Here is a 15,257-nt window from a genome sequence, read left to right as displayed (position 1 = left end):
ACCACAAGAAATGCAAATTGAGATCTCGGGAAATAACTTTTATTGTTTCAAAATAACGAGAAAATCAAGAGCTCAAGACTTCTAGGAAATTCAAGGAAATTTAAGACTTGATCTCAAGAAAACAACTTCTGTTTTGTCAAAATGCTAGGAAAATCCTGTCAAGGTTTTCAGAAAGCAATTTTTGTGTTGTATCCAAATCACGAGAATTGCAAACTGAGATTTTGAGAAACAACTTTTGTTTTTTGAGAAACAAATTTTTATTTAGTTGTGATCACAAGAATATTAAGTTGGGATCATGAAAAAAGAAGATAATTCATGACCTCTTAGCAGAAACAGATCAGTGAAAAAGCCTGTATTATGATTCTGAACATTCATTATGCATTGTATTATTCAAAACATTCAGAATATGCATACATGGTTGATGTGTTGATCTTCAATAATTTCCAAATATTTTCCAAGCATTCCTGAAATAAAACATCTGGAGTGCTGTAGATTCCAAAACATTTATAACGCAGAACATGGTAGAACATCTCATAAGGCCACAATTATTTTTCTCTAGATCAATACCCTCTATTTACGCTTTCCTTCGAAATCAAGCAAAGCCATGTTTACGACTCAATGCAGGTCTGTAGTAGGCCGACTCAAAAAGTGCACCCTGCATCCTGTTGCATAGACATGTATCTATTAACATTTCGGTCTAGACCCCTTGGTCCCTGCTACATAGACTCGGAGGCACCATAAGTATCCACTTAAATTTATTGGACTCCCTTAAAACCACAAACTCAGTGTTGAGCTGCCGGTTGTCTGAGGCCCCTCTTTCAACACCCGTGTAGTGAAAGTCCTGTCTAATAACAAGACGGACGTGGGCTGGGGCGACGTCAGCTTTCGGATCCGGCTGGTCCGTTACAATGGACTCCTGTCACCGACCCCTCCACCCCGGGATTCGGAGGGAGTGTCTGGATATGAAGGCCAGGGTTGGTGCTGTTCATCCAGGCAGAGAGCGGCCCCCGGGGATTACGCAGGGGCCGACGGACAGACAAGCCGACTGCAGCGCCATGCCGCCATCCACTTTTGAGGAAATGACCCCATGCTAAGTGTTGCCTGACATACTAGAGAGGCTGGTGATAAAGTAATTGGCAAACGTAGAGACTAATCTCACTTGTTGAGCATTTACAGGCTGATCTGAAGCTCTGATAAGCACAACCCAGACTGCTAACCTGCATATCTTAGTCTTGCGCAATCAACCTAAAGACTTAAGATGAAGTTCTGACTAGTAATGACTGAGAACGGTTGAGCAGGCTAGAATTTGAATGCACTTTTTCAAAGTATTAGACGATAAAAGTGTCGTTAAAGGAATGGTTTATCCAAAAATTCAGGCATTATTTACAATATTTATTCACCCCTATATCTGTCACGAAGTGGCTGTGGTAATCACATCGTCTTTAATCATAAATCCAACTGGGAACTAACAGGAGATCACAGGGATAATAAGCATAGCAAACAATCATGTAAAACATAGACAACACTGAACAAAGAACAATGAACTAAGGGGCTTAAAGGCCCCCTGAAATCAAAATGTACGTTTTTTAGCTTTTCGTATGAATATGTTAGCCTTAAGTTTACGAATAAGCTGCTGTGTTCCAAAAACAACGACAAAATTCGCATTTAGGCGATATAAGCATTCAAAACAGTGTCCCACTTCCGCTAAAATGGATCAGGGATTTTTATGACATCACCACTTGACATATGACACTTCAGCTTCTCATCACATCTTCTGTCCAATCAAATGCTCTCTAGAATCTACAGCTCCACTCACTATGCTATAAATACCACCAGGCCAAAGCGACCATTGACACGTCACGGAGCAACATGAGTTGGAGATGTGTGTTCGGTTGCTCAAACGCTCAAGTTTTATTCCGTTTTTCAACTGTACGTTGGTTAAGAATGAAATGGCAAGAATTTATTCACACCTCTACTATTGAATCCAACGTATCATCAGTGCTCGGATTCGCTTCCATGGTGCTGTCAAGTACGACTTGCAGTCTGTGAGATAAACTAAATGCTATTGGCTATTTGAAAGGGGGAGGAGCCATTCAATATATCCCGCCTTAGCTTCATGTTTCAGTGGAAATTACATCAACGCATCATACAAAGCTGCACATTCCAAGGCACTTCATTGGGCCTTTAAATTCACACAGGGACTAATCAACATAACATGGAACAGGTGCATAACTCAAATCTGAAACCATAGCAACCAACAAGAAATGATAACACAGGCAAACAGGGACAGGGGAAACAAAACCAAAACACAAATTAAACTAACATACCCTGACAATAGGCTCAGCCCGCTTCAAGTCCAAACCCATGTGCTTTCTTTTTTTTCTTGTCTGTAAAAAAACAGAAGAAGATTTTTTTTTAGTTCACACAACTCATGTTTCCTCGACTTGTCAAGTAAACATCCGCCAAAAATGCTGACGCAATTGCGGGCAAATAAATGTTTTCCTTTAAATTATAGTCACAAATGGGAGATAGACGCAAGTATTTCACTATCTTAAAGCAAGATTATCCGATGTATCCAATCTTTTAAAATCAAAATGAAAGCATTTTTGTCTGTTCATCAAAAAAAGTTACTGTATGGCTTCAGAAGACTTGTAATATAGCACACAATTATTATTATTTTTAGTAGTATGAACTTTTTTAATCGATTTTTTGACCACTTTTATGTTTTTCTTCTTTTTTCAAAACTGGGTAACCAAAAATGTCTACTTTTGTCTAGCACAGAAAAAAACAACCAGCATATGGGTTTGAAATCTGAATAAATGATGACATAAATTACATTTTTGGGTGAACTATTCTTTTTAAATGGTCAAAAGCTTACGATAACACTAATCATGCCAAACTCCTGACATATTTAACAGAGGAAGACATACGGACTGACACGGCTTGTACACAATGTGTATTGAATGAGACAGATGTTTCCGCATCATCATGACATACAGCCAGTCAGTGGTCATCCAGTAGTCATACTCACTGAATGAGTCACTCTTTGTGGCTTTTTCATCCAGGATATTTCACAATGGAACTAGGCTGTGGATTAGAAGTGTGTGAAAGAGTGCTTCCGAGAAAGCAAACCTCATTTTCGTGCTGGCTAAGAAAACAAACACGGAATCGGAAGGGAAAGTGGGAATTGTAAACAAACTGTTCTCTTCTTTTTCCAGAATTTTCTTAATTGCACATGGAAAAATGGTAAGAAGAGATCAAACCGATCTTTACATGTGTTCAGCGGCGCCCTCACATATTTAACGCTTGTATTCTTTTGACGCTTGTATTCGTCTTGTTAAAAAGAGGTAATGAAAACAGCCTCGCATTTCTGCAGGCGACATAATCAAAGCCTCATTGGCTGCTCTTTGAACACGTCTTTATTTTTGCACATTGGCAGAACAAAGCTTTGCTGGAACCAGCCAGAGTGGCCCACACATCCATTCTGTAATTTATGGATTTGAAAGAAAATTAGTTTTAAAATACAAGATATTCTACACTGTAACGGATTTCTGTAATTTGAACAGTATTTTACTGTAATATGTACAGTAAGATACTGTAAAATATGTATACAGTATGTTACTGTAAACAGCAAAGGATTATGGGAAAATATAGGGTCACTACTGTAATTCTTCACTACTGTAAATCAATTTACAGTAGTGAACTTGCCCGCGAAAAACTGACCAATGGCAAGAGGGATTTCTTTTCAAGTGTTTTTTTGAGGGGTGAAGTGGCAGTTAATGCACGGACAAAAGATCATGTAACTCACCAAAAAGGTTAGTATATAATTTCTATTTTATATAAAATAAACATTTTCAAATGTTTTTACTTATGTTAACAGCAAACTAACATGATGTATCGTTTTGTTTTCGTCTGAATGGTTTTAGTGTCTTTTTTTCCTGACTGTCGTCAGAATGTTTTTTTTGGTGCCTTTATTACTGTCTTTTTTCCTGACTGTCGGCCGGGTCGCTGTCACGGTGATAATATTAACTGGTGAGTAAGTTAAGTTCACCTATATTAGCCGAAATATTCTTTAGTTAAAACTATAAAAAATAATGGTTGTGTGTTCCTCTGCCTCTTTAACGCAAGTTAGCTCATCAGGCGGGCGGAGTCGACGGTAACGTTAACCGAGCTAACAGCGAACTCAACGTGAAATACTGAGGTAAAGTGAGATAGACGAAACCCTTGTTAAAGTACGGGTTTTAAAGACCCACTCCGATGAAAATCATGTTTTTCTAGGTGTTAACATGTTCTTGTGGCATTTTCTTATGCTAGAGGACATATCTTGAGAAAAATAAGCTCAAAGTTGTATTTCTGAGTATTTCTGCATTCAAATGGCTGTGAATCAGTAGCAGACGCTAAAATGCCGGCTAAAATAGACTGGAGTTGTGACGTAGTAACTCCACTGGGCGGGGCCACAAGCTCATACTCCCCTCCGCCCCGCACGCTCAGGTTCTGAGGAGTAGAGAAGACGATGGCGGATCAATACCTATGTGCGGTAGCGGGTTGCAATGCTAAGAGGAGAGATATTGGTATTAGCTTTCATGCTTTACCAAAACATGTTGCTGTGAGAGATGAATGGATTACGTTCCAGGGTTCCAGACTGCGACCATTTTTTGAGAATGTGCGAGTTAAAATTTTATGTGGTCGCATTTGTGCGAGTGCATGGTCATGTACTACTCAGTTAAATTCACGCATGAATTTTCCTGCATTGAACTTGTTTTAGCGCCCGCCAAAGTGAATTTTTGTCCCGCCAAAGTCTTATTTGATCGGTGAGTAATGTAGATGAACTGTTGCGCTTGTGACAGGACATGTTTATAACTGAAAGAACGAGCAGAGAGAGAGACCCGGACGCGCGCGCGCGCACTCTCTGTCTTCGGAGCCAGGCGAAAATGTAAACAAGACTTCACCGTCTCCAAACTAAGCGCTGTCTTGCTCTCTCTCCCTCGCACATATTAATCAAAATAAATCGACACGGCGGTAAAAGGTCGGAAGACCAAAGTTTCATGTGGAGCATTCGGAGATTTTTTTTCTTTTTCTGAATTGCCGCTGGGTGTGAATTGTGCTAAATAAGTTGCCTTATCTTCTCTGAAAAGCGTTCCGGACATTCAGCTGACATAAAACAACACTTTAATTAAACGAAAAAAACTATCCAGTGATGAAATGTTTTCTGTGTTGACAGAAAGAAAGAAAGACAGAAAGAGGCTGTTGCTGCCTATGTATCTCGCTTCAGCCAACGGCTCCGCCCACAACGCAGAGGCGAATTGCTAATGAGCTACTGCCGCTCTGCTGAAGCGAAGTCCCAGAAAACGGCACAGGTTTTGTGATTTTGGCTAAAAACGGCATAATCATCATTTCAAGACCACTGAGAATGTTTAAAAATAGCTCAAAATATGATCGGAGTGGGACTTTAAACAATATTTTCACGTAGGCCTATATGATTTATTTTCAGGTTTGTGATCTGGATAATGCCATCTGCAACGATGGAGTGTGTTGGAGCCTTTTCATTGTGATAACATCAACTGGTATGTAACGTTATGGTCACCTTCACCTAAATTAGCCGAAGTAAACTTATTAAACAGAGAAGCATAATAACTTTGGTATGTTCTGTCTCCTCTTTCACAACTTTTTGGCAGATGTACAGCGTAAATACTGAGTAAAACTTAGTTAAAGGGATAACGTAGTACACCTTAAACAGAAAATTATGTATGTCATCATTTACTCGCCCACAACGTGTTCTAAACTTGCATGAAGTTCTTTCGTCTGAACATTTATGTAAAATAAGATATTATTAAGATATAAAATAAGATATTTTGAATAATGTTGGTAAATAGTGGCTGGTCCGCATGGACTTCTATAATAGAAAAAATACTTTGGATGTCAATGGGGACCAGTAACTGTTTGGTTGCTCATGTTCTTTAAAATATCTTCTTTTGTATACAGCACATTAAATAATTTAATGGAAGTTATGAACAAGTTGAGGGTGAGTAAATGGTGACAGAATTTACAATTTTGAGTAAACTAACCCTTTATCCAACACCATTGTTAATTTCATCTTTTGTTTTATTTTCAAGTTTGTGGTCTGAATTATGTCGTCTGAAATGTCGGAGGTGTATTTTGGAGTCTTTTTTGTGATTGCCTTCGTAATGGTGATAACATCTACAGGTGAGTAAGATGACATCAACTAAATTAGCTGAAGTATGCATTAGTTAAGCAGGCAAACATGTTCTTTTCTGTTCTTTATTTTGAATTTGCAGCGGCCATTCCCTCCGGACTGTACATCACTGCTGACGCTCTCCACTAATACACAGAACGGGTTGACGTTGGAGGAGGAAGAGGAGAAGGAGGAGGAAAGGGTTAGCAATATACCATTATCAATATAGCAAAGTTTTGCTAACTAATATTTTTAATGTTGTTTAATTGATTAAAAACTATAAACACCATACAACATTATAACTTACCTCATCTTCACCCCACATGTTATTGTTGTTAGTAATAAGTTCTGTTATTGTATTTTAGTTTTTTTTTCTGTAAACTATAACACTAAAAGGCTGCTGTGACTTTATCTGTTTCAGGAGAGTCTGTTCTCAAAGCAAAAACATGGATGCTGACAATGAAGGGCAGAATCATCATCCAGTTACAACTGCTAACAGACGACTCTTCAGCATTAGCTGTCTATTTTGTCGAATGCAGAATCAGGTAAACCAATATATATATATATATATATATATATATATATATATATATATATATATATATATATATTTTTTTTTTTTTACATTACATTACATTTACATGCATGCATTTGGAAGTCACTTTTATCCAAAGCAACTTACATTGTATTAAGTTTAATTTAAATTATCCATTCCCTGGAAATCTAAGCTACAGGAATATTGAAAAAGAATGAAGCTTTAATGATTTTAATGTAATGTATTATGGGGTAATACCATCCCTGTAGGTTAGGGGTGGAAATTGGCCAAAATTTGATGATTCGATAGTATTGCGATATTTGGGCCACAATTCAATATTATTGCGCTTCCTAACATTGCGATACAGCAAGTATTGCGATTCGATTCTGCGATATATTGCGATTCATGTCCCCCATATTATTCAAAGACATTACAAAAAATAAGACTGCTCAACTCACTACAAATGTCACATTAAATCTGTGAACATCTTCTACACATTTACTGGAGGCTAGTGCAAAAACTTTGTCCTTGAACATTCAGGACACAGGACCTTATTACAGAACGTAATTATATGAACGCGTCACCACCGCATTAGCACCAAAAACATGGAGATTTTATTTTAGAGAATAATTACACAACCTATTCGATATACTATAATTCTATAATTAAATAAACTAATCGAATATCCAAAAATTGTGACTCATCCCTGCATTTAATACCTTGTTTTTTTCCCAAAATCTTCACTTACGTCTCGATTTTCGAAGGGGATTATAAACGTTTCTTCCTTGGTTCGCTTTTATTTAGGCCTATTACATTCACATTCTTTACTGTGGTAAAGTAGAAAAACGTTGTAGGACAGATAGCCTACATTTTTACTTGCACGTCAGATTCATTTCAACACAGTTTTTGCTTGTTATTAGACATGTACGGCGCGTCAAGTTTATTTGATTTTTAGTTTCGCTCTCTTTGGCAGCGCAATTTCAAACATAGCTTAAATGTCTTGCCCTTGTGGAAGATTAAATTCACTTTTCATACCTTTTACAACAAGTAGAAAACATGAAGATATCAGAAAATAGATCGATGGTCTCTTTCCTCCTCGTGTCATCCCACTCAAAGCACAGAGCGGTATGGCTTCATGTGGAATCACGTGTCTTTGTGTGGAAGTATTAAACGAAAGTTTTTTTTTTTTTTATATAGATTTAACTTTTCTATTATGTAAGTTTCTAATATTTACTGATATGTATTTGAATGCTTTACAGGCTTTGTGTTGCTTCTTTGACGGAATTGCTCAAATAAAGACTTTTTTGCTCGAATAAACTACATTTTTTTATTTCAATTTTCATAATAACCCCCCAACCACTGCAGGTAGTTGGTCCATTACCACCGCAGTGGTAAAAAAAACTGCCACCGTCACAGCCTTATAACCTATATTGGAATACTTTGCGCTACTGTATCAATATAATTGCGTGCGCAAAATATCGCGACACTGAACAGAATCGATTTTTCCCCCACCACTACTGTAGGTGGATTCAGAATCAGATGTAGTGCTTTTATTAACGCCAAAGTACATGCAGCATCAAGTTTGAGGGTTAGGGAAAATTCTGCCAACACCGGTCTGAAAAAATTATATATTTTTTCCTTGCTTGTGTTTGCAGGTTCATTCTGAGAGTCAACCCTGATGGCACCAAACACCAAAGGCACAGATCAGATGGAAATCTGGAAAGGTCCAAAGAAAAGCATCAGCCTGAAACCCTCAGTGTTTCTCATCAGAGAGGTTGTCAACTTTGACTGGCAAAATTACTGAAATGTAACAACACAACACTGACTTTGACTGTATTTTATTGTTTTAAGGCCTGTTTTGCTTTTCAGTGTGTGTACGTTTTTGCCATGCTACAGATATAAATGGTCACCAGGAGATTAATTCTATGGACTTTGGAGATGTTGCCTTTTTTTTTCTTCAGCTAGTGGCTCCTAAAGGTCAAGATTTGTAATTTGTACTTCTAAAACAAAATGTTCAACGATTAAAAAGAATATTATAAGGACAAATGTTTGTGAGTTATTGTGATTTTTTGGGGGGTGGGGTAAACATAAATTAAAAAAAGAAAATTTAAATGAAAAAAACAACAAAAAACAATACTAATACTGTAAATGAAAATACGGTAATAATACTGTAAATGCAAGTACAGTAAATGATACAGTATACTGTAAGTGAAAATACAGTAATAATACTGTAAATGCAATTACAGTAAATGGTACAGTATACTGTAAGTGAAAATACAGTAATAATACTGTAAAACATTTTACAGTAACTTACTGGCATCCAGCTGCCAGTAAGTTACTGTAAAATTTACAGCAACCTCTTTACAGTGTAAAATTAAACCACATCAGAAAGATGCAGTGCCATTAGCACAGTTCAGGGGTTAGTAAGCAATATTGAAATGATGGTAAGAAACTCTGTAAGAAAAATTATAGAAACTCACATAAAAGATGAGTTTCAATTTCAATTAATAAAATTGGACAAAAACAGTACTATATTGAAAAAAACAACCAATAAACTATAGTTAAACAAACCCCTAAGCCTTTTAACTTTTGACATGCAATCATCTTGCAGTTTGTCACATAAAACAGGTGAACAATCCCTCAGAATTACATCGGAGGAAGGACCTAAACAATATACAGAGACCAAAATATCAGCATATTTTGTTGATCCTGAAACAGCATTTCTGTGCGAAAAAGTAGTCCCTAAACTTAACCCTACCCATAAGTTATCCCTAAAATCAGAAGGAAATCAGGTGAATAAAACCAATGTAGAAGCACCTAACCCTGATTTGTAAGCCTAAACTTGAAATAAACTGTAAATTTGTCCCTCAAATCTGATTGGTTGATTGGAATGTTGACCCAGGAACATGTTTGTGGCGAGCAGGACGAGGCTGAGGGCCGTGGGAGAACGGCGTGAGGCTGGTGGCGTGATTGATAATGAGCGACACCTGCGCGACGCACCGGTCTCGTATCTCTCACGGAGGAGCGGAAGCATAAAAGGAGGAGCGACGATCGTGAGAGATACGAGACCGTTGCGTTGCGCAGGTGTCGCTCATTATCAATCACTCCCACGGCCCTCTGCCTCGTCCTGCTCGCCACAATGTTGTACTAGGTTAAATCGGGTTCAGCAAAATATCATTGAGACAAGCAACCATCCAAAACACACCTGCAATGACATAGAAACTCAGAACACCCTGGCCAACATCTTAGCCGTATCTCCACGTTCTGTGGCCAACCACCACTCATGATCTAAAGCTATTTATTAAATACAGTTCAAAATGCATATGTTGCAAAATAAATGAAAAATAATAGGCTACATGATGTGGTTTCTGCATGATTTCCAGTTCAACCAAAAGGGCCCTTATTTATCTCGCCTTACAGACTTGGAGGAGAGAGACGGCGAGTCCAGGGAAGTGAAGCAGACCACATTGAATCGCTCCCGTTTGACACTAATAAGCAGATACGTTCTCCAATAAATGCTGGTGACATTTAAGAGCAGTGCCAGCTGTTTGTGGAATCTGTGTGGAGAATGAAGGGAGGAATTAACCGGCTACAGGAGGATCCTGACTCCCTTATATATATATATATATATATATATATATATATACACACACACACACACACACACACACACACACACACACAAAAACCCACAGAACACCAAGATCCGGCCCTGAATAGCCTCCACTGGCTCAGGTTCCATAACTTCCTGTCCTCTTCTTCCATCTAACCAAGGGTAAAATATCATTTTATTTCTCTGCCCTTCCTTCCAGTAAAATTTGGGAAGGGAGAGCGGGAAAGAAAAAAAGGTTGTCAGGAATATATTTTGATTTCATAGACTCTTGTTTTGAATATCCACAAACATCTACAAAGTTACAGAACCACAGGGCAATGAAAGGTTAAAAAGGATAGAAAGATCTTTCCCTCAAGAGAACAAAGCATCAGAATGGGACGAAGAGAGAGACAAGAGAGAAGAATGTACATGTTCAGTGTGTGTTTGTGGTCTCCGTGCCTCATGTCGTGTTCGGTGGGGGCTTGTGGTTACTTCGTTCTGCGAGGGAGACAGACTGACGGCGACCCTACACATGTGGCCCTTTCAGCTCGAATTCCTCCTGACCAGAGAATCAGTTGAGAAGCAACCGCCAAGCATTGGCTGAATAAAAATGACTCTTGGTTTAATTTCATTCCTCTTTTTGTATTCTATACAGCGCAATAGTCAGGCTCTGGGAGTGAAAATCCCATTCATTTTCGCCAGAGGAGACTTGGATTCAAACGATAACTTTAATAAAATTACGATACAAAATGTCAGACCTCTCCAACTTAAAATTTTTCTGTTAATTTGATCAATTGTAGCAACAGTCTGTTAACGTGTTCAATCAGAAATAATATATTGAGACAATGGAAAGATGTGAATTGTTAGTTAGTTCAGTGATTCCTAGTGGAAAAACTACATTACCAATGATTTTGGAACATTGTACCAATGAACACTGTACAGTGCCTGTCCACTGACATGAACGCTGCACATTATTTAATAGATTTAAAAGTTAGTTTCCCTGTGCTCCCAAATTACTTACATTTCGTACATATATTCTTATTTTGTAGTAAGCTTAAATATATATTGTTTCTATATACATAATCAGCATATTTAAATCAATAGTTTTATATTTCTCCATTGTTTTTACTGAATATGTCATTTGCAACGCTTCATGGGATTGTAGTTCTTTCCCTCAATAGCTGTCTAAAAGTCTTTTTGTTCGATTTTCAACTGTAAATTTGCATCAAATGAATTTTTTTAAATCCCTTTGTGACAAATGAATGGGGAGAAATACTTCTGGAGCCAATATCGCTGAAACAGTAGACAGACGCAGTTGCATTCTATAGGGTACATTTCCACTGAATCGCTTCTTACATTTTTCCAAGAGAACGTAAGGTGGTCTGTATACCAACTCACTATCATGATGCTAGGGTGTGCGTTACAGTATGTGTTTTCTAGGGTAGTTTTGGTTGTTGCCAGTGTCTGGGCCACTGCTAGTTAATGGGGTGAAAGGTGGTGTTAAATCTCGATACTCTCTGGTCTCTAGATATAGCTCAAGACCCGTTAATCTATGTGACTTCTATAGGTCAGACCTATGAAAATCTTAAGTTTGTTCACTTACAAAGTAACAACTCACAAATCATTAGTAGCACATCTTCAGGTTTCATTCATGTTTGTAGCACAACCAGTGGGACAAGTTTGGGTTACAGTTTATTTTAAGGTGACGTATTTACATTGTACTTACTCAAATAAGTACGGAGTAATATTAATTATTGTACTTACTAAAGAGTTATGGTTAGGGTTTGGTTTAGGGTTAGATACTTGTAATTATGCATCATTTACAGCCATTACTAAAGTAAGTATACGTAGTAACGTGTAACTACATCACCTTAAAATAAAGTGATACCCAAGTTTGGCCTCAAAGTTGAATACTTAGGGTAAGGGGTTTATTTAAATCACTATTCATTATTACGAGTGATAGTGAGGGTGATGATTGCTAATTGTGCACAGCACCAAATACTTCGACCTTGCTCATCTCGGGTCACTAAAGTGTTTGTTGTCCTTCAAGTGCTTTGAAGCATGTTTTCACATCTGGTTCTGAAATATGCGTCTCACACTGTCTTGGTTTGGCACTGGAGGCATGCGGGTAAGATGCGTCTATTTAGAATATGCAGTCAATGTGTCAGAACTGACAGTTAAAACACTGTGACGCACCAAGCCGACGGTCGGCCATCGGCGTCAGCTCAGTTTTTGCGATGAATCAGACCCCGTTGCTGGCTTTTTGGCCGATTGGCCAAGTCCATGATCAAGTTGTACATCCAAGTATGAATTAAAAGTTCTGGGATGTGCTATAAACTATGGACTGTGCATCTTACGTTACTTGAACGTACACCAGAATAGTTCAGTACAGTGTCATCTGGCGTTCAGAACAGGTAGAATCCATCGAGTCCAGTGAGTCAGCATGTGAGTGAGTACTCAGTACATTTGGATGATTCTGATTCTACAATCTTGATTGATGTGACTGGACCGGCTTCAGGTCTTCAGAGACTCAAACTACAGCGCTGAGACAGTATTGCAGATAGTTTACACAGAAACTTCTGAACCCTGTATTTCACCTAATTAAAGGAGACGTTAGTCTGTGTGTAAAATGCCCACGAGACCCTCGTTAAGAAAAAGAATGAAGGAAAATTCTGGGTTTGGATATCTGAATATAAGTGCCATTGACGTAGTATGAGCAAAATTGCATGCAACTGAATAATTTCTCCATGATGCGCTTTCAAACAATTACAGACCTCAGATCCCACAGAGAATTTTAAATGTACATGTTAGATGAAATTCTGATGTCAAGAAATAAGTAATCACCCCTTAAACCGCACTTTAAATTAGACTTTGGCGCATTTTATAAACTGCGGTTTGTCTTCGATAGTTTGCAGGGCTGTGAAATGCAGTGTGAATGCGACACTTAAGGTGATTTATGTTCCACTTCTTCTTTGTCCCGGTAGCTGAGTTTCCACACAGTTAAGTGTCTCCCAGTAACCACAAAGTAAACTGGCTTTGTTCGTCTATTCTTTTGTTGTTTTTTTTGTTTTTTTATTACTATGGCGTACCCACAAACCTCTTTGTTTTGTCTCGTCTTTCTGCCTATGTACAGACACAATAATGAACACTCTCAGCTTGGTGAATCATTTATGAAACTTTTCACTCCAATCACAGAGTCGAGAAAGTTCTGCCGATAAACTTGTAAACCACAGGACATTTGCAGAGCATGTCAATGAATTTCTAATGAAAAAAATAAAATAAAAACCACATTGTTTTTTTGTATTTCTGTAATCGTTTCCGTAATCAGGATGAGGGGTAAATGTTATTTGCGGTGTTTTGGTTTTTCTCCGGCCTGGAGACGGGAGAATTGAGGCTGAGGCTGGGTCATCATTGCTTCCCAGTAGAACTCCCAAACCCGGCCAGACGCTAATGAAAACCTTCCCTCTCCGTTTAACAGCTCATAGATAAAAAAGCGGAACTCGAGAAGGATAGAGACAGTGCCAAACTCCCTATCTCGCCCTCTCAGATTTACTCTTCCACTTTGTGGAGCAGGGATCTTGTCTGTCGTTTGAGCTTTGCCATTAAGGGAAAAGCTGTGACAATATTCAAATAAATCAAACTGATTCTTAACTATCACTATAACTATAACCAGGGTTTGAAATAAACTTTTTCACTCACCGGCCAATTTGGCTACTACATTTTTAAGTTACCGGCCATTCAGAACTTCTAATAGCCAAATATATATATATATATATATATATATATATATATATATCATACATTCATTTCTTATTCAAACAAAATCCGATCATCCAGCCATTTCCTCCCTTCCTCTTTCATCCACATTCTTTTCATCAAAAATGTGTTTTAGGTGGACAAATCAATACAGTACAAAGAACATCAAACAAATGTAGGATGTTGGAAAATAACAATGTCTTTTCTGTTAACCGCCATTTGTTGCGTAGTGACGTACATGTTCAATAAGCCAGATATCAAGCGTAGCGTCGGTTCTGGCAGGTCACCCTCAGCTGATCCAGGTATACCTATAGGAATACGATGCCTATCACTGTATACATATATAAGCTCCTTCAGTATTATCAGCAGCTATTGCGTTTCTCAGGACCTAATTACCCTCTTCCCTCCCCAGCTCCTCCTCTCGTCCAGTCAGGATTTGGCATTCTGATTCCCCATTGAATCAGAATAAATTCTCGAATTATGTTGTACTTTAAAATCTTGAATTAATGATATCTGCAATACATTCATGTTGGTTCTGTTCTGTTTACCCTAAGGGGGGTTATTGCTGCTCTCCCTGCTCTTGTCCATGCTAGGCTGCATCTTGTCCTCCATACCGCCAATCCTGACAGAAATGTGCAGATTCTGCGCAATACGCTGTATTTAATATTTCATGATGACTCATGAGTTGAGTATTTGCGCTAAATCTGTGCAGATTTGGCTTACACGAACTTCCCCAGCAAAGTGAGTAAACATAATAAGTAACACACCAAATTGGCTAGTGATTTGCCAGCGTTACCCGCCACAGTTGATTTTTACCCGCATTTGGCGGGTCGACGGGTGTTAATTTCAAACTCTGACTATAACTAAACCCCCAATGGTGGTAGCATCCACATCTGGTTGAATCACTCAGGGGTGGGCCGCAGTTCTTGCCTAGTGTGGCGGCACAGACAGGTGATAATGAGGAGGCTGTCTGCTTTTACAGTAGGGCCGATGTGGGCCCCATGCAGCGGGGCACAAGGACGGCGTAGACCTCGTCAAGGACTACCGATGGGGCAGCAAGGGAGTGATTAAGTTTTTAGGGAGCTGGCGGGCAGATATGGGGGTTAGAGGCTAAAGAGAGGGGATTTATTAGGGCTGTAAATTACAGTCAGACGGCTTCCTCCTTCTCCCTCCCCGCTTCC

At 38.6% G+C, this 15,257-nt stretch overlaps 1 long non-coding RNA gene across 1 annotated transcript; it reads left to right on the top strand.

Moving 5' to 3' along the window:
• Nucleotides 1-5,426: 5,426 nt before the first annotated feature.
• Nucleotides 5,427-8,774, top strand: LOC309477199. Its single transcript, XR_014198574.1, has 5 exons — nt 5,427-5,564; nt 6,114-6,204; nt 6,297-6,395; nt 6,615-6,738; nt 8,384-8,774. It is a non-coding gene; the product is annotated as an uncharacterized lncRNA (long non-coding RNA).
• Nucleotides 8,775-15,257: the final 6,483 nt, after the last annotated feature.

Source organism: Leuciscus leuciscus (assembly GCF_965113295.1).
Source record: "Leuciscus leuciscus genome assembly, chromosome: 16".
NCBI lineage: Eukaryota > Metazoa > Chordata > Actinopteri > Cypriniformes > Leuciscidae > Leuciscus > Leuciscus leuciscus.
The sequence above is the reverse complement of the archived record's forward strand: the minus strand, read 5'-3'. Positions and strand labels throughout refer to the sequence as shown.